This window comes from Canis lupus, chromosome 10, assembly GCF_003254725.2.
Source record: "Canis lupus dingo isolate Sandy chromosome 10, ASM325472v2, whole genome shotgun sequence".
Classification (NCBI taxonomy): Eukaryota; Metazoa; Chordata; class Mammalia; order Carnivora; family Canidae; genus Canis; species Canis lupus.
The window spans coordinates 16,856,681-16,875,864 of record NC_064252.1 but is presented as its reverse complement, the minus strand read 5'-3'; positions in this window follow the sequence as shown (position 1 = coordinate 16,875,864).

Here is a 19,184-nt window from a genome sequence, read left to right as displayed (position 1 = left end):
TGAGGGTTATGCCTCAGACTTAGGGTTTAGGTTTAGGCCTCAGGTTTAGGCCTAGGTGTTAGGCCTCAGGGTTTGGGGTTAGGGTTAGGGTTAGGCCTCAGGGTTAGGGTTAGAGTTAGGGTTAGTGTTAAGGTCAGGGTCAGATTTTGGTTTAGGGTTATGGTTAGGGTTAGGGTTAGAGTCAGGCTCAGGGTTAGGGTGAGGGTTAGGGTCAGGGTTAGCAGTAGGGTCAGGGTCAGGGTTAGGGTTAGGGTCATGGTCAGGGTTAGGGTCAGGGTCAGGGTCAGGGTTAGGGTTAGGGTTAGGCTTCATGGTTATGGTTAGTGGTTAGGCCGAGGGGTTAGGGTTAAGGTTAGGGTTTAGGCCTAGGGGTTAGCATTAGGATTAGGGTTTAGGGTTAGGGTTAGGGTTAGGCTGCGGTCAGTGCTAAGGTAGGCCTAATGGTTAGGGTATAGGTTTAGGCCTCAGGGTTAGGCCTCAGGTTTAGGCCTCAGGGTTAAGGTTAGGGTTAGGCCTCATGGTTAGCCCGCAGGGTTAGGCCTCAGGGTTAGGCTTCAGGTTTAGGCCTCAGGGTTAAGGTTAGGGTTAGGCCTCATGGTTAGCCCGCAGGGTTAGGCCTCAGGGTTAGGCCTCAGGTTTAGGCCTCAGGGTTAGGTTTAGGACTCAGGGTTAGGATAAGGGTTAGGCCTCAGGGTTAGGGTTTAAGTTTAGGCCTCAGAGTTAGGCCTAGGTGTTAGGCCTCCGGGTTAGGGGTTAAGGTTAGGGTTAGGGTTAGACCTCAGTGTTAGGGGTTAGGACTCAGGGTTAGAGTTAGGGATAGGCCTCAGGTTTTGGCCTCAGGGTTAGTGGTTAAGAGTCACGGTAGGCCTTAGGGTTAGGTTAAGGCCTCAGGGTTAGGGTTAGGGTTAGGCTTCAGGGTTAGGGTTTAGGTTTAAGCCTCAGAGTTAGGCTTCAGGGTTAGTGTTATGGTTAGGTGTAGGGTTAGGTTTAGGGTCAGGGTCAGGGTTAGGGTTAGGGTTAAGTTTAGGGTTAGGGTAAGGTGTTTGGGTTAGGGTTAGGGTTAGGCTTCAGGGTTAGGGTTAGGGTTGGCCTTAGGGTTAGGTTTTAAGGTTAGGCCTCATGGTTAAAGTTTATGTTTAGGCCTCAGGGTGAGGACAAGGGTTTAGGCCTCAGGGTTAGGGGTGAAGTTTAGGGTTTGGGTTAGACCTCAGTGTTACGCTAAGGGTTAGACCTCAGGGTTAGGGTTAGGATTAGACCTCAGGGTTAGGGGTTAGGTTTAGGCCTCAGGGTTATGGGTTAGGATTATGCTTCATGGTTAGAGTTAGGGGTTAGGCCGAGGGGTTAGGGTTAGGTGTTCCGCCTAGGGGTTAGGGTTAGGATTAGAGTTTAGGGTTAGGGTTAGGTTTAGCCCTGTGGTCAGTGTTAGGGTTAGGGTTAGGGTTAAGGTTAAGGTTAGGGTTAGGCGTCATGGTTAGGCCTCAGGGTGAGGGTTAGGGTTAGGCCTCAGGGGAAGGCCAAAGGTTTAGACCTCAGGGTTAGGCCTCAGTTTTAAGCCTCAGGGTAGGTTTAGGCCTCAGGGTTAGGGTTTAGGTTTAGGCCTCAGGGTTAGGCCTAGATGTTAGGCCTCAGGGTTAAGGGTTAGGGTTAGATTTAGGGTTAAGCCTCAGGGTTAGGGTTTCGGCATCAGGGTTAGAGTTAGGGTTAGGCCTCAGGGTTTGGCCTAAGTGTTAGTGTTTAGACCTCCAGGTTAGGGTTAGGGTTAGGCCATAGTGTTAGGGGTTAGGGTCAGGGTTAGGATTAGGTTTAGGGTTAGGGTCAGGGTTAGAGTTTGGGTTAAGATCATGGTTAGGCCTCAGTGTTAGGCCTCAGATATAGGGTCAGGCTTAAGCTGCAGGGTTAGGCCCAAGGTTAGGCCTCATGATTAGGCCTCAGGGTTAGGTTTAGGACTCAGGGATAGGGTAAGGGTTAGGTCTCAGGGTTAGGGTTAAGCTTAGGCCTCAGGGTTAGGCCTCAGGGTTAGACCTCCGGGTTAGGCCTCAGAGTTAGGGTTTAGGTTTAGGCCTCAGGTTTAGGCCTAGGTGTTAGGCCTCAGGGTTAGGGGTTAGGGTTAGGGTTAGGCTTCAGGGTTAGGGTCAGAGTTAGGTTTAGTGTTAGGGTGATGGTCAGATTTAGGTTTAGGGTCAGGGTTAGGGTCAGGGTTATGGTTAGAGTCAGTGTAAGGGTTAGGGTTAGGGTTAGGGTTAGGGTTAGTGTTTTGTTAGGCCTCAGGGTTAGGGTTAGGGTTAGGCCTCAGGGTTAGGGGTTAGGTTTAGGCCTCACAGTTAGGGGTTAGGGTTACACCTCATGGTTAGGGTTAGGGGTTAGGCTGAGGGGTTAGGGTTAGGGGTTCTGCCTAGGGGATAGGGTTATGTTTAGGGTTTAGGGTTAGGGTTAGGGTTAGGCCTGGGGTCAGTGTTAGGGTTAGGTGTAAGGGTTAGGGTTTAGGTTTAGGTGTCAGGGTTAGGCCTCAGGGTTAGGCCTCAGAGTGAGGGTTAGGGTTAGGCCTCAGGTTTAGGCCACAGGGTTAGGCCTCAAGGTTAGGCCTCAGTTTTAGGCCTCAGGGAAGTTTTAGGACTCAGGGTTAGGGTAAGGGTGAGGCCTCAGTGGTTTTGCCTGTGTTAGTGGTTAAGCCTCAGGATTAGGTTTAGGGTTAGGCCACAGGGTTAGGGGTTAGGGTCAGGATTAGGCCTCAGGGTTAGGATTAGTGTTAGGTTTAGTGTCAGGGTTAAGGATCAGGTTAGGATCAGGGTTAGGCCTCAGTGTTAGGCCTCAGATATAGGGTCAGGGTTAGGCCTCAGGGTTAGGGGTCAGGGTTAGGGTCAGGATCAGGGTTAGGCCTCATCCTAGATTTCCTGTGTGGATCCCTACAAAAAAGACAGAGCCAGCTCTTTGGGTCAGGAGGCATCAGAAGGCTTCCACAGAACTGGGCTTACAAGTTATGGCAGATCAAGCAAATTAAACAGCCTGTGGGGACACACAAGGTGCTCCTTGCAGCACGGCAGACATGGCAAGAGAATGGCATCATGTCAAGTGCCAAGGGCCTCGAATGGCTGAATCACTGTGGCAGATGGCCCCATTGATGGAGTACTACAAGGAGCTCTAAGGACACAGATCATGACCCGTTGGGCCTACAATGACCTGATGTGTTCTGGCATATGACACCTTAGAGATAAACATAGAGAATGGCTTCATCCCATCCTTTTGCCTTAAATCATCCTCTTTAGTGTGACCTTTTGTGAGGCCTGCAGACTATGTGCAACGACAGTGGAGCTCGTTGTACACAGGATACCTGGGGCACGTGGGTGAAATAAGGAAAATGGTAGTGAAACGCAAAGACACCCATTGCTGTGAGTGAAAAAAAACAAACCACCCCCACTCCTCAAAAGCATGAAATCTGTTCTGCACCATCCCAACCTAGGGGAACAGTGTCTTGTCACCTCAGATGTAGCCGGGGGTTAGGAGTGGAGGTTCAGGTCTCTTTGCATTTGGACCTGTGCGGCACTTGTGTGAAAACACTATGGGAGGGCCCCAGGGTTCTCTCCATGTTTGTGTGGGGGCCATATCTCTGTGGAGAACCCTGTTCCCATCTTCACCTCAGAATAGCACTGCTGCTTGTTTGTCTGGTGCACCCGATCATTTTCTAGGGAGTTAGAAGAGTTGAAGCCACAGAACATCTCCTCCAAGATCTCCTGGGTGCAGCTCTGCAAATACAGTGCCCCTTATGTACAGGGCCAAGAGACATTAAGGTACTCCCTCCACAACACAACAAGGGGACATCCCCTTTAGAAATCGTGTTCTCCACTTGCCATCACAGGGGCAGCTGAAGGGACATCTGGCAAGGAGAAGCCAGATGAAAGAGATTCTTTTGCTAATGACGTACATACTTGAAGTTGAGCTTGGTCCTCAGCACTCACCTTCTCATCCTACCTGCTATGACCTGGCGTCTGAACATCAAAGATGTGTCAGGCTTCCAAACAGTGGCAGCTGACTTCTGCCCAGGAAGGGCATGTTCCTCCCCTCTGTCCCCTCCACACACACACACACACACACACACACACACACACACAGTCTCACACTAAAACACCCTCTTACACATACTCAAAAGGGCACACACCCAATGAGGGTGAAAGAGGTGCGAGCCCCCTCAGCTGAGATTACAGTGTGGCCTGCTCTCCAGTGGCTTCCCCCAGGTGCCCTACGGTACCTGTTGAGGTCTCACACACATAACCAGAAGCTTTGGCGAAGAGGGCCGAGCTGACATCCATAGCGATATGAACATCTCTCTGTCTGGACTCTCTTAAGCCTAGAGCCATTGAAAGTAGGGCAACAGCAACAGAATGTCTTGTTCTCTTGACTGGCTCCAGTTAAGTGAGCTGGAAAGAGGGACATTGTTCAACGCAGCTTCCTGGTTACCAGAGTTCTAAATCCCTTACACGCTTGTCCCCAAGGAAGTGACTTCACTTTTTCAAGATTCCTGCCCTTGGGCCCCTCCCTTCAGTCAGACCTATCCAGAGCCCCTTCTTGGCAGATGACTGCTTACCCCATGCCATCTCCTTAACTGTACATTAGGAGCCAAAAATGCCATAGCCACAACTCTCTAAAAATGCAAGGAAGGTCCTACTTTTCTGGAGATGGAGCTGAATTCAGACCTTTCTTTCTGTGCTTGCCTTCCCAGATCTGTGACCTATCTAACCCACCATGTCTCTCATTAGTCCACAGGTTCCCAACCTGTACAGTGATAGAAGAGGCAGAATCTCCTTCCTAGGGACATCATCAGGGTCTATGAATGATATCTGCAATGCACGTGAGCTGGTGTCCTGTGTATCTGAGGTGCAAATTTTAAGGATGGTGGATTCACGTGAAGAGGTGAGATGTGGCATGGAGTACCCGTTGAAAGTGGCCTGGGTTTCACAGTTTTCACTTTACCTCTGGCCTCATTTCAATGGGGGCACCATGATGGGGTGGGAATGCTCTAAGATGCAGACATGGTGATCTTCTATAGTCAAACCGACCAATTGTGTCCTTTTCTATTTTGAATGAGACAGAGGTGCCTCCTTCTGGGCTCTGGGGGTAGCAGCCTTCACCATGTGGCGAAACGATAATGACCTGTGGTGTAAATATCCCTGTGTCACCCCGAGGTGCTTAGTGATTGGTTCCTGACCAACACAATACATCCAACTCAATGGCATGTCACATCTAATTTCCAAATTGATCTATGCTTAAGGTTAGGGTTAGGCCTCAGAGTTATGGTTAGGTTTAGGCTTCAGGATTAGTGTTAGGGTTAGGCTTCAGGGTTAGGGTTAGTGTTAGGGGTTAGGGTTAGAGGTACGGTTAGGCCTCAGGGTTAGGGGTTAGGGTTAGGCCTAGGTTAGGGTAGGGTTAGGCTTCAGTGTTAGGGGTTAGCGTTAGGCCTCAGGGATAAGGGTTCGGGTTAGGCCTCAGGGTTAGGGTTTGTGTTAGGCCTCAGGGTTAGGGTTAGGTTAGGGCTCTGGTTTAGATCTAGGGGTTAGGCCTCAGGGTTAGAGGTCACGATTAGGGTTAGGGTTAGTGTTAGGTTCAGGGTCAGCGTTAGGGTCAGGGTCAGGGTTAGGGACAGGGTTATGGTTAGGGTTAGGGTCATGGTTAGGGTTAGGGTCAGGATCAGGTTTAGGTTCAGTGTCAGGGTTAGGGTTAGTGTTAGGGTTAGGGTTAGGGTTAGGGTTAGAGTTAGTTTTAGGCCTCAGGGTGAGGGTTAGGGTTAGGCCTCAGGGTTAGGCTTCAGTGATAGGCCTCAGGTTTGTACCTCAGGTTAGGTTTAGGACTCAGGGTTAGGGTTATGTTTAGGTCTCAGGTATAGTGTTTAGGTTTACACCTCATTGATACGCCCAGGGTTTAGGCCTCAGGGCTAGAGGTTAGGATTAGGGTTAGGCCTTAGTGTTTGGGGTTAGGGTTAGGGTTAGGCCTCAGAGTTAGGGTTATGGTAAGGCTTAGGGTCTGGGTCAGATTTAGGTTTAGGGTCAGGGTTATGTTTAGGGTCAGGGTTAGGGTTAGGGTTAGGGTTAGGGTCAGGGTTAGTGTGAGTGTTAGGGTCCAGGTTGAGTAAGGTCAGGGTCAGGGTTAGGGTTAGGGTCATGGTCAGGGTTAGGATCCCGGTCAGGGTTAGCGTTAGGGTAGGGTCATGGTCAGATTTAGGTTAGGGGGATCCCTGGTGGCGCAGCGGTTTGGCGCCTGCCTTTGGCCCAGGGCGCGATCCTGGAGACCCGGGATCGAATCCCACATCGGGCTCCCGGTGCATGGAGCCTGCTTCTCCCTCTGTCTGTGTCTCTGCCTCTCTCTCTCTCTTTCTTTCTCTCTCTCTGTGTGTGACTATCATAAATAGATTTAGGTTAGGACTGAGGGTTCAGGTTTAGGTTTAGGCTTCAGGGTTAGAAATCAGGGTTAGGCCTCAGGGTTAGGGTTAGGATTAGACCTCAGGCTTAGGCCTCAGGGTTAGGCCTCAGGTTTAGGCCTAAGGGTTAGGATTAGGACTCAGGGTTAGGGTAAGATTTAGGCCTCAGGGTTAGTGTTTAGGTTTAGGCCTCAGGGTTAGGGCTAGGAGTTAGGCATCAGGGTTAAGGTTTAGGGTTAGGGTTAGGGTTAGGGTTAGGGTTAGGGTTAAGCCTCAGGATTAGGGGTTAGGGTTAGGCTTCAGGGTTAGGCCTCAAGGTTAGGGTTAGGGTTAGGGTCAGTGTCAGGTCAGGGTCAGGGTTAGGGTTAGGGTAGGGTCAAGGTTTAGGTTAGGGTCACGGTTAGTGTTATGGTTAGGCCTCAGGATTAGGTGTTAGGGTTAGACCCAGGGTAAGGCTTCAGGGTTAGGCTTCAGGCATAGGGTTATGCCTCAATGTTAGGCCTCATGGTTAGGCCTCAGGATCAGGCCCCAGGGTTAGGTTTAGGCCTGAGGGTTAGGGTTAGGTTTAGGCCTAGGGATACGGTTTTATGTTTAGGACTCCATGTTAAGCCTAGGGGTTAGGGGTTCGAGTTAGGGTTAGTCCTCAGGGTTTGGGCTTAGGGTTAGCGTTAGGCCTCAGTGTTAAGGTTAGAGTTAGGGTTAGGTTTAGGTTCTGGGTCAGATTTAGGTTTAGGGTCAGCGGTAGGGTTAGGGTTAGGCCTCAGTGTTAGGGGTAAGGGTTAGGCCGCATGGTTAGGGGTTTTGGTTAGGCCTCAGGGTTAGGGGTTAGTGTTAGGCCTCAGGGTTAGGGTTAGTGGTTAGGCCTCAGGGTTTGGGGTAGGGGTTAAGCTTCAGTGTTAGGCCTCAGGTTGAGGACTCAGGGTTAGGTTTAGGGGTTAGGCCACAGGGTTAGGGTTAGGAGTTAGGCCCCAGGGATAGGGTTATGGGTTAGGGTAAGGGTTAGGCCTCAGTGTTAGGGTTTAGGCCTCAGGGTTAGGGTTATGTTTAGGCCTCAGGATTAGGCTGCAGGTTTAGGGTTAGAGGCAGGATTAGGTTCAGGGTTAGGCCTCAGGGTTAGGCCACAGGGTTAGGGTCAGGGTTAGGGTTAGGGTTAGGGTCAGGGTTAGGCATCAGGTTTAGTCCTCAGGGGTAGGGTCAGGGTTAGGCCTCAGTGTTAGAGTCAGGGTTAGGGTTAGGTTTAGGGTCCGGGTTAGGCTTCAGGTTTAGGCCTCACGGATTGGTTCAGGGTTAGGTCTCAGGTTTAGGGGTCAGGGTTGGGTTCAGGGTCAGGGTTAGGGGCCTCATCCTTGATAACTTGTATGGATCTCTACAAAAATACAGAGCCAGCTACTTGATTCAGGAGGCATCAGAAGGCTTCCACCCAAACTGGGCTTCCATGTTATGGCAGATCAAGCAACTTAAACAGTCTGTGGGGACACACAAGGTGCTCCTTGAAGCATGACAGACATGGCAAGAGAATGGCATCATGTCAAGTGCCAAGGGCCTTGAATGGCTGAATCACTGTGGCAGACGGCCCCATTGATGGAGTACTACGAAGACCTCTAAGGACACAGCTCATGACCTGCTGGGCCTACAATGATCTGATGTGTTCTGGCACATGACACCTTAGAGATAAACATAGAGAATGGCTTCATCCCACCCTTCCTTTTGTCTTAAATCACCCTCTTTAGTGTGAACTTTTGTGAGGCCTGCAGAACATGTGCAATGACAGTGGAGCTGCGTTCTACACAGGATACCTGGGGCGCATGGGTGAAACAAGGAAAATGGTAGTGAATCAGAAAGACACTCATTGCTCTGAGTGAAAAAATCAAACCACCCCCACTCCTCAAAAGCATGAAATCGATTCTGCACCATTCCAACCTAGGGGAACAGTGTCTTATCACCTCAGACGTAGCCGGAAGTTAGGAGTAGAGGTTCAGGTCTCTTTGCATTTGGACCTGTGCGGCACTCGTGTAGAAACACTATGGGAGGGCCCCAGGTTTCTCTCCATGTTTGTGTAGGGGGCATCTCTCTGTGGAGAACCCTGTTCCCATTCTCACCTCAGAAAAGCACTGCTCCTTGTTTGCCTGGTGCACCCGATCATTGTCTAGGGAGTTAGAAGAGTTGAAGCCACAGAACATCTCCTCCAAGATCTCCTGGGTGCAGCTCTGCAAATACAGTGCCCCGTTTGTACAGGGCCAAGAGACATTAGGGTACTCCCTCCACAACACAGCAAGGGGACATCCCCTTTAGAAATGGTGTTCTCCACTTAACATCACAGGGGCAGCTGAGGGACATCGGGCAAGGAGAAGCCAGATGAAAGAGATTCTTTTGCTAATGACGTACATACTTGAAGTTGAGCTTGGCCGTCAGCACTCAACTTCTCATCTTGCCTGCTGACACTAAAGATGTGTCAGGCTTCCAAACAGTGGCAGCTGGTTTCTGCCCAGGAAGGGCATGTTCCTCTCCTCTGTCCCCTCTAAACACACACACACACACACACACACACACACACACACACACATGCAGTCTCAAACACACTCACTCTCTTACACATACACAAAAGGACACACACTCAATGAGGGTTAAAGATGTGCGAGCCGGATCAGCTGAGATTACAGTGTGGCCTGCTCTCCAGTGGCTTCCCCCAGGTGCCTTGTGGTACCTTTTGAGGTCTCCCGCAAATAACCAGAAGCTTCAGCGAATTGGGCCTAGCTGACGTCCATAACGATATGAACACCTCTCTGTCTGGACTCTCTGAAGCCCAGAGCCACTGAAAATAGGGCAACAGCAACAGAACATCTTGTTCTCTTGACCGGCTCCAATTATGTGCGCTGGAAATAGGGACATTGTTCAACGCAGCTTCCAGGTTACCAGTTCTAAATCCATTACACGCTTGTCCCGAAGGAAGTGACGTCACTTTTTCAAGATTCCAGCCCTTGGGCCCCTCCCTTCAGTCAGACCTACCCAGAGCCCCTTCTTGGCAGATGTCGGCTTGCGCCACGTTATCTCTTTAACTTTACATCAGGAACCAAAAATGCCATAGCCAGAACTCTCTGAAAATGCAAGGAAGTTCCTACTTTTCTGGAGATGGTGCTGAATTCAGACCTTTCTTTCTGTGCTTGCCTTCCCAGATCTGTGACCTATCTAAACCACTGTGATGCAGTTGAGCTGGTGCCATTTGTATCTGAGGTGCAAATTTTCAGGATGGTGGATTGACATGAAGTGGTGAGATGTGGCATGGAGTACCAGTTGGAAGTGGCCTAGATTCCACAGTTTTTACTTTACCTCCAGCCTCATTTCAATGGGGGCACCATGATGGGGTGGGAATGCTCTAAGATGCAGACATGGTGATCTTCTGTAGTCAAACGTTCCAATTTTTCCTGTTTTCTTTTGAATGAGACAGAGGTGCCTCCTTCTGGGCTCTGGGGGTCACAGCCTTCACCATGGCTCCCAGTGATAATGACCTATGGCATAAATATCCCTGTGTCACCCCGAGGTGCTTTGTGACAATACATCCAACTCAATGGCATGTCACCTCTAATTTCCAAATTGATCTATGTTAAAGTTTAGGGTTAGGCCTCAGTGTTAGGGTTAGGGTTAGGCTTCAGGGTTAGGGTTAGGGTTAGGGGTTACGGGAAGGGTTAGAGTTAGGCTTCAAGGTTAGGGTTAGGGCAAGGGGTTAGGGTTAGGGTTAGGCTTAAGCATCAAGGTTAGGGTTCAGTTTAGGCCTCAGGATTAGTGTTAGTGTTAGGCCTCAGGTTAAGGGGTTAGGGTTAAGCCGAGGGATTAGCGTTTGGGGTTAGGCCAAGGGTTATGGTACGGGTTAGGCCTTGTGGTCAGGGTTAGGATTAAGGTAAGGGGTTAGGGTCAGTGTTAGGGTTATGCCTCAGGGTTAGGTTTGGGTTTAGGCCTCAGGGTTAGGGGTAAGGGTTAGGCCTCATGGTTAGAGGTTAGCCCGAGGGGTTAGGGTTATGTGTTAGGCCTAGGGGTTAGGGTTAGGATTACAGTTTAGTGTTAGGGTTAGGGTTAGGTCTCGGGTCAGTGTTAGGATTAGGACTAAGGGTTCGGGTTTAGGTTTTGACCTCAGAGTTAGGCCTCATGGTTGGGTTTAGGGATAGGCGTCAGGTTTAGGCCACAGGATTAAGCCTCAGGGTTATGTTTAGGTTTAGGCATCAGTGTTAGGTTTAGGGTTAAGGTAATGTTTAAGCTTCAGGGTTAGGGTGTAGGTTTAGGCATCAGTGTTAGACCTAGGTGGTAGGCCTCAGAGTTAGGTTTAGGCCTCAGGTTTAGGGGTTAAGGTAAGGCCTCTGAGTTAGGGTTTAGGTGTATGCCTCAGGTTTAGGACTAGGAGTTAGGCCTCAGGATTAGGGTTTAGTGTTAGGGTTAGCGTTAGGCCTCAGGGTTAGGGGTCAGGGTTAAGCCTCAGAGTTTGGGTATAGGGGTTAGGCACAGGGTTAGGCCTCAGGTTGAGGACTCAGGGTTAGGGCAACAGCAACAGAAGGTCATGTTCTCCTGACCTGCTCCAATTATGTGCGCTGGAAAGAGGGACATTGTTCAATGCAGCTTCCTGGTTACCAGAGTTCTAAATCCGTTACACGCTTGTCCCCAAGGAAGTGACATTACTTTTTCAAGATTCTAGCCCTTGGGCTCCTCCCTTCAGTCAGACCTATCCAGAGCCTCTTCTTGGCAGATGATGGCTTGCCCCACGTTATCTCGTTAACTTTACATCAGGAGCCAAAAATGCCATAGCCAGAGCTCTCTGAAAATGCAAGGAAGTTCCTACTCTTCTGGAGACGGAGCTGAATTCAGACCTTTCTTTCTGTCTTGCCTTCCCAGATCTGTGACCTATCTAACCCACTGTGTCTCTCATATAGTCCACAGGTTCCCAACCTGCACAGAGATAGAAGAGTCAGAATCTTCTTCCTAGGGACATCATCAGGGGTCTATGAATGATATCTACAACACACGTGAGCTGGTGCCCTGTGTATCTGAGGCGCAAATTTTAAGGATGATGGATTGACATGAAGAGGTGAGATGTGGCTGGAGTACCAGTTGAAAGGTCCTGGGTTCCACAGTTTTCCCTTTACCTCTGGCTTTATTTTCATGGGGGCACCATGATGGGTTGGGTATGCTCCAAGGTGCAGACATGGTGATCTTCTGTTGTCAAACTGTCCAATTTTTCCTGCTCTATTTTGAATGAGAGCAGCATTCTGGGTGCCTCCTTCTGGGCTCTGGGGGTCGCAGCATTCACCATTGCTCCCAGCGATAATGACCTGTGGCATAAATATCCCTGTGTCCCCCCAAAGTGCTTCGTGACTGGTTCCTGACCAACACAATACATCCAATTCAATGGCATGTCACATCTAACTTCCAAATTGATCTATGCTTTATTTTTTATTTTTTTATTTTTTTTTATTTTTATTTATTTATGATAGTCACACAGAGAGCGAGAGAGAGAGAGAGGCAGAGACACAGGCAGAGGGAGAAGCAGGCTCCAAGCACCGGGAGCCCGACGTGGGATTCGATCCCGGGTCTCCAGGATCGCGCCCTGGGCCAAAGGCAGGCGCCAAACCGCTGCGCCACCCAGGGATCCCATGATCTATGCTTAAGGTTAGGGTTAGGCCTTAGGGTTAGGTTTAGGCTTCAGGATTAGGGTTAGGTTAGGTTTAGGGTTAGAGTCAGGGTTAGGCCTCAGGGTTTGGGGTTAGGGTTAGGCGTCAGGGTTAGGTGTAGGGTCAGGTTTAGGGTCAGTGTTAGGCCTCAGGGTTAGGGGTTAGGGTTAGGCCTCAGAGTTTGTGTTATGGGTTAGGCCGAGGGGTTAGGTTTAGGGGTTAGGCCTTGGGGTGAGGGTTTGGGAAAATGGAATAGGTTAGGGTTACGGTTAGTGTTAGTCTTCAGGGTTAGGGTTAGGGTTAGGCCTCAGGGTTAGGGGTTAGGGTTCAGCCTCAGGGATAGGGGTTAGGGTTAGGCCTCAGGGTTAGGTTTAGGGTTAGGCCTCAGGGTTAGGTTTAGGGTTAGGCCAAGTGGTTAGGGTTTTGGCCTAGGGGTTAGGGTTAGGGTTAGGATTTAGGGATAGTGTTAAGGTTTAAGCCTGGGGTCAGTGTTAGGGTTATGCCTAAGAGTTAGGGTTTAGGTTTAGGCCTCAGGGTCAGGCCTCAGGGTTAGGCCTCAGGGTTTGGCCTCAGGGTTAGGCCTCAGGGTTAGGTTTAGTCCTCAGGGTTAGGGTTCAGGTTAGGCCTCAGGGTTAGGGTTAGGTTGGGGCTCAGGTTTAGTCCTAGGGGTAGGCCTCAGGGTTAGCGGTCACGACTAGGGTTTGGGTAAGTGTTAGGTTCAGTGTCAGTGTTAGGGTCAGGGTCAGGGTTAGGGTCAGGGTTATGATTGGTGTTAGGGTCAGGGTCAAGGTTAGGGTCAGTGTCAGGGTTAAGGTTATAGTTAGGGTTAAAGTTAGGCTTCTGGGTTAGGGCTAGAGTAAGGGGTTAGCATTAGGTTTAGGGTTAGAGTCAGGGTTAGGGTTATGGTAGGGTCAGGGTTAGGGTCAGATTTAGGGTTAGGTTGAGGGTTAGGGGCAGGGTCAGAGTCAGGGTGAGGGTCAGTGTCAGGGTTAGGGTTAGGGTTAGGCCTCAGGGTTAGAGTTAGGGTTAGGTCTCAGGGTTAGGGGTTATGGTTAGGCCTCAGGTTTAGGGGTTAGTGTTAGGTTTCAGGGTTAGGGTTAGGGGTTAGGCCTCAGGGTTTGGGTTAGCGGTTAAGTCTTCGGGTTAGGCCTCATGTTGAGGACTCAGGGTTAGGTTTAGGGGTTAGGCCACAGGTTTAGGGTTACGAGTTAGGCCCCAGGGTTAGGGTTATGGGTTTGGGTATGGGTTATGCCTCAGTGTTAGGGGTTAGTCCTCAGGGTTAGGTTTAGGGTTAGGCCTCAGTGTTAGGTGTTAGGCCTCAGAGTTAGGGTTAGGGTTAGGCCTCAGGGTTAGATCTCAGGTTTAGGCTTTGGGTCAGGGTTAGGGTCAGGATTAGGCCTCAGAGTTAGGCCACAAGGTTAGGGTCAGGGTTAGGATTAGGGTTAGGGTTAGGCCTCAAGGTTTGGAGTTAGGTTTAGGGTGAGGCAACAGGGTTAGGGTTAGAGTAAGGATTAGTGTTAGGGTCAGTGTCAGATTTAGGTTTAGTGTCAGGGTGAGGGTTAGGGTTAGTGTCAGTGTTAGGGTTAGAGTCATGGTCAGGGTTAGGGTGAGGGTTAGGGTCATGGTTAGGGGTAGGGTCAGGGTCAGGGTTAGGTTTAGGGTCACGGTCAGGGCTTGGGTCAGGGTCAGGTTTAGGTTTAGGGTTAGGGTTAGAGTTAGGCCACAGGGTTAGGCCTCAGGGTTAGGGGTTAGGCCTCAGGGTTAGGGTCAGGGTTAGGCCTCAGGGTTAGGGTTAGGTTTAGGCCTCAGGGTTAGGCCTCATGTTAGGCCTCAGGATTAGGCCTCAGGGTTAGGGTTAGGCCTCAGGGTTAGGGTTAAGTTAAGGCATCAGGGTTAGGGTTTAGGTTTAGGCCTAGGGATTCGCCTCAGGATTAGGGGTTAGGGTTAGTGTTAGGCATCAGGGTTAGGGGTTAGGGTAAGGCTGCAGGGTAAGGCCTCAGGGTTAGGGTTAGGCCTCAGGGTTAAGCCTCATGGTTAGGCCTCAGGGTTAGGCCTCAGGGTTAGGTTTAACATCAGGTTTAAGGTTAGGGTTAGGACTCAGGGATAGGGTTTATGTTTAGGCTTCAGTGTTAGGCCTAGGGGTTAGGTCTCAGGGTTAGGGTTAGAGTTAGGCCTAGGGTTAGGGTCAGGGTCAGGTTTAGATTTTGGTCAGGGTTAGGGTTAGGCTTAGGGTGAGGGTCTGGTTTAGGGTTAGGGTCAGGGTCACGGTTTGGGTAAGGGGTAGGGTCAGGGTAAGGGGTAGGGTCAGGGTCAGGGTTAGGATTAGGGTCATGGTCTGGGTTTGGGTCAGAGTCAGGATTAGGGTTATGGTTAGGGTGAGAGTTAGGCTTAAGGGTTAGTGTTAAGATAAGAGGTTAGGGGGATCCCTAGGTGGCGCAGCGGTTTGGCGCCTGCCTTTGGCCCAGGGCGCGATCCTGGAGACCAGGATCGAATCCCACATCGGGCTCCCGGTGCATGGAGCCTGCTTCTCCCTCTGCCTGTGTCTCTGCTTCTCTTCTCTCTCGCTCTCTGTGTGACTATCATAAATAAATAAAAATTAAAAAAAAAAAAGAGGTTAGGGTTAGGGTGAGGGTTCACCTCAGGGTTAGGTTTAGGGTTAGGCCACAGGGTTAGGCCTCAAGGATAGGGGTTACCCCTCAGGTTTGGGTTAGGGTTAGGCCTTAGGTTTAGGGTTAGGGTTACGGTCAGGGTTAGGCCTCAGGGTTAGGTTTCAGGGTTAGGGTCAAGGTTAGGATTAGGCTTAGGGTCAGGGTTAGGACTCAGGTTTAGGTCTCAGATAAAGGGTCAGGGTTAGACCTCAGGGTTAGGGTCAGGGTTAGGGTTAGGGTTAGAGTCAGAGTTAGACAACAGGGTTAGGCCTTACAGATAGGGGTCAGAGTTAGGGTCAGGGAGAGGGTTAACCCTCTTCTGGAAGGATCGCAACGGGACTGTACAAAAGTATCCATTCTGCCTTCCCGAAGCGTCCGCAGGGTCCAGGCCTCACCCGGGGTCAGGGTGGATGATTCCTTTCCACACCAGAGACACAAGGAGGGGCACTGTGGTCAGCTTCCAAACCACGGGCCACTGGGAAGAACAGGGTCTGGCGCTCAGCCCAGGGACACCCATCCCCTCGGGAAGTTGTGCAGGACAAAGGACTTCAGGGCCCACACAGAAAAAGGTTCTAGGCTTCAAAATACCACTGGGTGGATTGGACACAGGGCAGAGCATTGGCAACGTCAACACATTCCAGTAGCTGAGCAACACCCGCGTTTCTCTCAACTCAGAGCTTTTATGAAGACGAGTATTCCATGGAGTCATCCCTAAACATCCCACTGCACAAAGAACACCGAAGGTTAGCACCTCAAATGCTGCTCAAGATCCCACAGATGGGGCCTGAGAAGAGACCAAACCATGGGCTGCATGACATTTCCGCTAAGCTGATGTCCCTTGGTCTGTTCCTGACCTAGGGAGGAAGGATCAGGGGAGAGCACCTTCTTTGGCAGACCCCAGGGAAGCCAGTTGATTCTAGCCTGTGCTCTCGGCTTGCCCAGATCATCTGTGGGTCCTGACTTTCACCATGAAGGGTACTTTTTCTCAGGCCAGACCGGCCATGCTTGTAGTCGGTGGCCTGATGAACCTGTGCTTCTTGGGGGGAGATGGAGTAATGGAACCCTTGGAGCAACTCATGCAAGGTCTCCTGTGTGGATCTCTACAAAAAGGATGGAGCCAGCTACATGGGTCAGGAGGCATCAGAGGGCCTCCACCCAAACTGGGCTTCCAAGTTATGGCAGATCAAGCAACTTAAACAGTCTGTGGGGACACACAAGGTGCTCCTTGCAGCACGACAGACGTGGCAAGAGAATGGCATCATGTCAAGTGCCAAGGGCCTCGAATGGCTGAATCACTGTGGCAGACGGCCCCATTGATGGAGTACTACGAGGACCTCTAAGGACACAGCTTATGAAACCGTTGGGCCTACAATGATCTGATGTGTTCTGGTACATGACACCTTAGGGATAAACATAGAGAATGGCTTCATCCCACGCTTCCTTTTGTCTTAAATCACCCTCTTTCGTGTGATCTTTTGTGAGGCCTGCAGACGTTGTGCAACGACAGTGCAGCTGCGTTCTACACAGGATACCTGTGGCGCCTGGGTGAAATAAGGAAAATGGTAGTGAAACGCAAAGACACCCATTGCTGTGAGTGAGAAAAACAAACCACCCCCACGCCTCAAAAGCATTAAATCTATTCTGCACCATTCCAACCTAAGGGAACAGTGTCCTATCACCTCTGACATAGCCAGAGGTTAGGAGTGGAGGTTCAGGTCTCTTTGCATTTGGGCCTGTGAGGCACTCATTTGGAAAGACTACAGGAGGGCCCCAGGTTTCTCTCCATGTTTTTGTGGGGGCCATCTCTCTGTGGAGAACCCTCTTCCCATTCTCCCCTCAGAAGAATACTGCTCCTTGTTTGCCTGGTGCACGCGATCGTTGTCTAGGGTGTTAGAAGAGTGAAGCCACAGAACATCTCCTCCAAGATCTCCTGGGTGCAGCTCTGCAAATACAGTGTCCCGTATGTACAGGGCCAAGAGACATTAGGGATGTCCCTCCACAACACAACAAGGGGACATCCCCTTTAGAAATCGTGTCCTCCACCTCACATCACAGGGGCAGCTGAAGGGACATCTGGCAAGGAGAAGCCAGATGAAAGAGACTCTTGCGCTCGTGACTTACATTCTTAATGTTGAGCTTGGCCGTCAGCACTCACCTTCTCATTTTGCCTTCTATGACCTGGCGTCTGAACATCAAAGATGTGTCAGGCTTCACAACCGTGGCAGCTGGTTTCTGCCCAGGAAGGGCATGTTCCTCTCCTCTGTCCCCTCTACCCACACACACATACACACACACACACACACACACACACACACACACGAGTCTCACACCTACACACCCTCTGACTCATACACAAACGGACACACACCCAATGCGGGTGAAGGAGGTGCGAGCCCCCTCAGCTGAGATTACAGTGTGGCCTGCTCTCCAGTGGCTTCCCCCAGGTGCCTTGTGGTACCTGTTGAGGTCTCACGCACATAACCAGAAGCTTCGGTGAAGAGGGCCGAGCTGACTTCCATAGCGACATGAACATCTCTCTGTCTGGACTCTCTTAAGCCCAGAGCCACTGAAAGTAGGGCAACAGCAACAGAACATCGTGTTCTCTTGACCAGCTCCAGTTAAGTGAGCTGGGAAGAGGGACATTGTTAAACGCAGCTTCCTGGTTACTAGAGTTCCAAATCCGTTACATGCTTGTCCCCAAGGAAGTGACGTCACTTTTTCAAGATTCCAGCCCTTGGGCCCCTCCCTTCAGTCAGACCTATCCAGAGCCCCTTCTTGGCAAATGACTGCTTACCCCATGCCATCTCTTTAACTGTACATCAGGAGCCAAAAATGTCATAGCCACAACTCTCTCAAAATGGAAGGAAGGTCCTACTTTTCTGGAGATGGAGCTGATTTCAGACCTTTCTGTGCTTGCTTTCCCAGACCTGTGACCTATCTAAACCACTGTGTCTCTCACATAGTCCCCAGGGTCCCACCCTGCATGGTGATAGAAGAGGCAGAATCTCCTTCCTAGGGACATGATCAGGGGTCTATGGATGATATTTTAACGCACGTGAGCTGCAGCCCTGTGTATCTGAGGCGCCATTTTAAGGATGGTTTTTGACATGAAGGGGTGAGATGTGGCATGGGGTACCACTTGAAGGTGGCCTGGGTACCAGCAACGGAATATCACAATGGTCACTTTACCTCTGGCCTCATTTCAATGGGGGCAGCATGACGGCTGGGAATACTACAAGATGCAGCCATGGTCATCTTCTGTAGTCAAACCGTCCAATTGTGTCCTGTTCTATTTTCAATGAAACCGAGGTGCCACCTTCTGGGCTCCGGGGGTCGCAGCATTCGCAATGGCTCCCAGCGATAATGACCTGTGGCATAAATATCCCTGTGTCACCGCGAGGTGTTTCGTGATGGGTTTTGACCAACAGGATACATCCAACACAATGACATGTCACACCTAAGTTCCAAATGGAACTATGCTTAATGTTAGTGTTAGGCTTCGGGTTGGGGTTAGGGTTATGTTTGAGGTGTAGCGTTAGGTTTAGGGTTAGGGTTAGGGTTAGGTTTAGGGTTAGGGTTAGTATTAGGGTTTAGTCTGAGTGTAAGTGTTACTGTTAAGCTGACGGATTAGGGTTATGGTTTAGGGGTGGTGTTAGGGTTAGGGTTCAGTTTTGGGTTCAGGTTCAGGTTCGGGAAAGTTAGGGTCAGGTGAGGGTTCGTGTTCCACTTGGGGTTAGGATTCGGTTTAGGAATTGGGTTAGAGTTAGGGTTAGGTTTAGGGTTAGGGTTCCGGTTCGGCATAGGGTTAGCTTTAGGTTTCGGTTCAGGATAAGGTTTCGGTTCGGGATAAGGGTCAGGGTTTGGGTCCAGGTTAAGGATCCAACATGCCGCTCCCTTTGACTCATTTGTCTCTTCAAAAGAACACCCCGACATGAAGCCCTCCCATTGGAAATCAAGAGATCTATGTGATCCTGAGCTGACTGTCACTCCCCAGCGACACCCCCTGTAGTCTCCCAACCTGCTCTGTGGAGGCATCAAAGTTCTCCTTCTGGATCCAAAGACCAATCCGAGGTTTACTTGATAATTTACAAACACTTTTAAGGAAGTATTTTAAATTCTTGGAGAGAGGGAAAAAGAATAAGCAGAGTGAGCTGCAGGGGGAGAGGGCCAAGCAGGCTCCCTACTGAGCAGGGAGCCCAATGGAGGTCTCAAAGCCAGGTCCCTGGGATCATGGCCTGACCTGAAAGCAGGGGCCTCACTGTCTGAGCCACCCAGTGCCCTTCCTTGATCTTATCGTCCATGCGAGCAGTCGAAATGTGGGTGGATCCATTCATCCCATGCGGCGGCCATGAACATGTCACATCTAACCAACTGTGGACATGCGTGCCTACGACAGGTCGAGTGATTGACTGCCTAACACTCGGATTAGACTTGAGACCGAGACAGTGTATCTACTGTATTCTTTCAATGATCTTA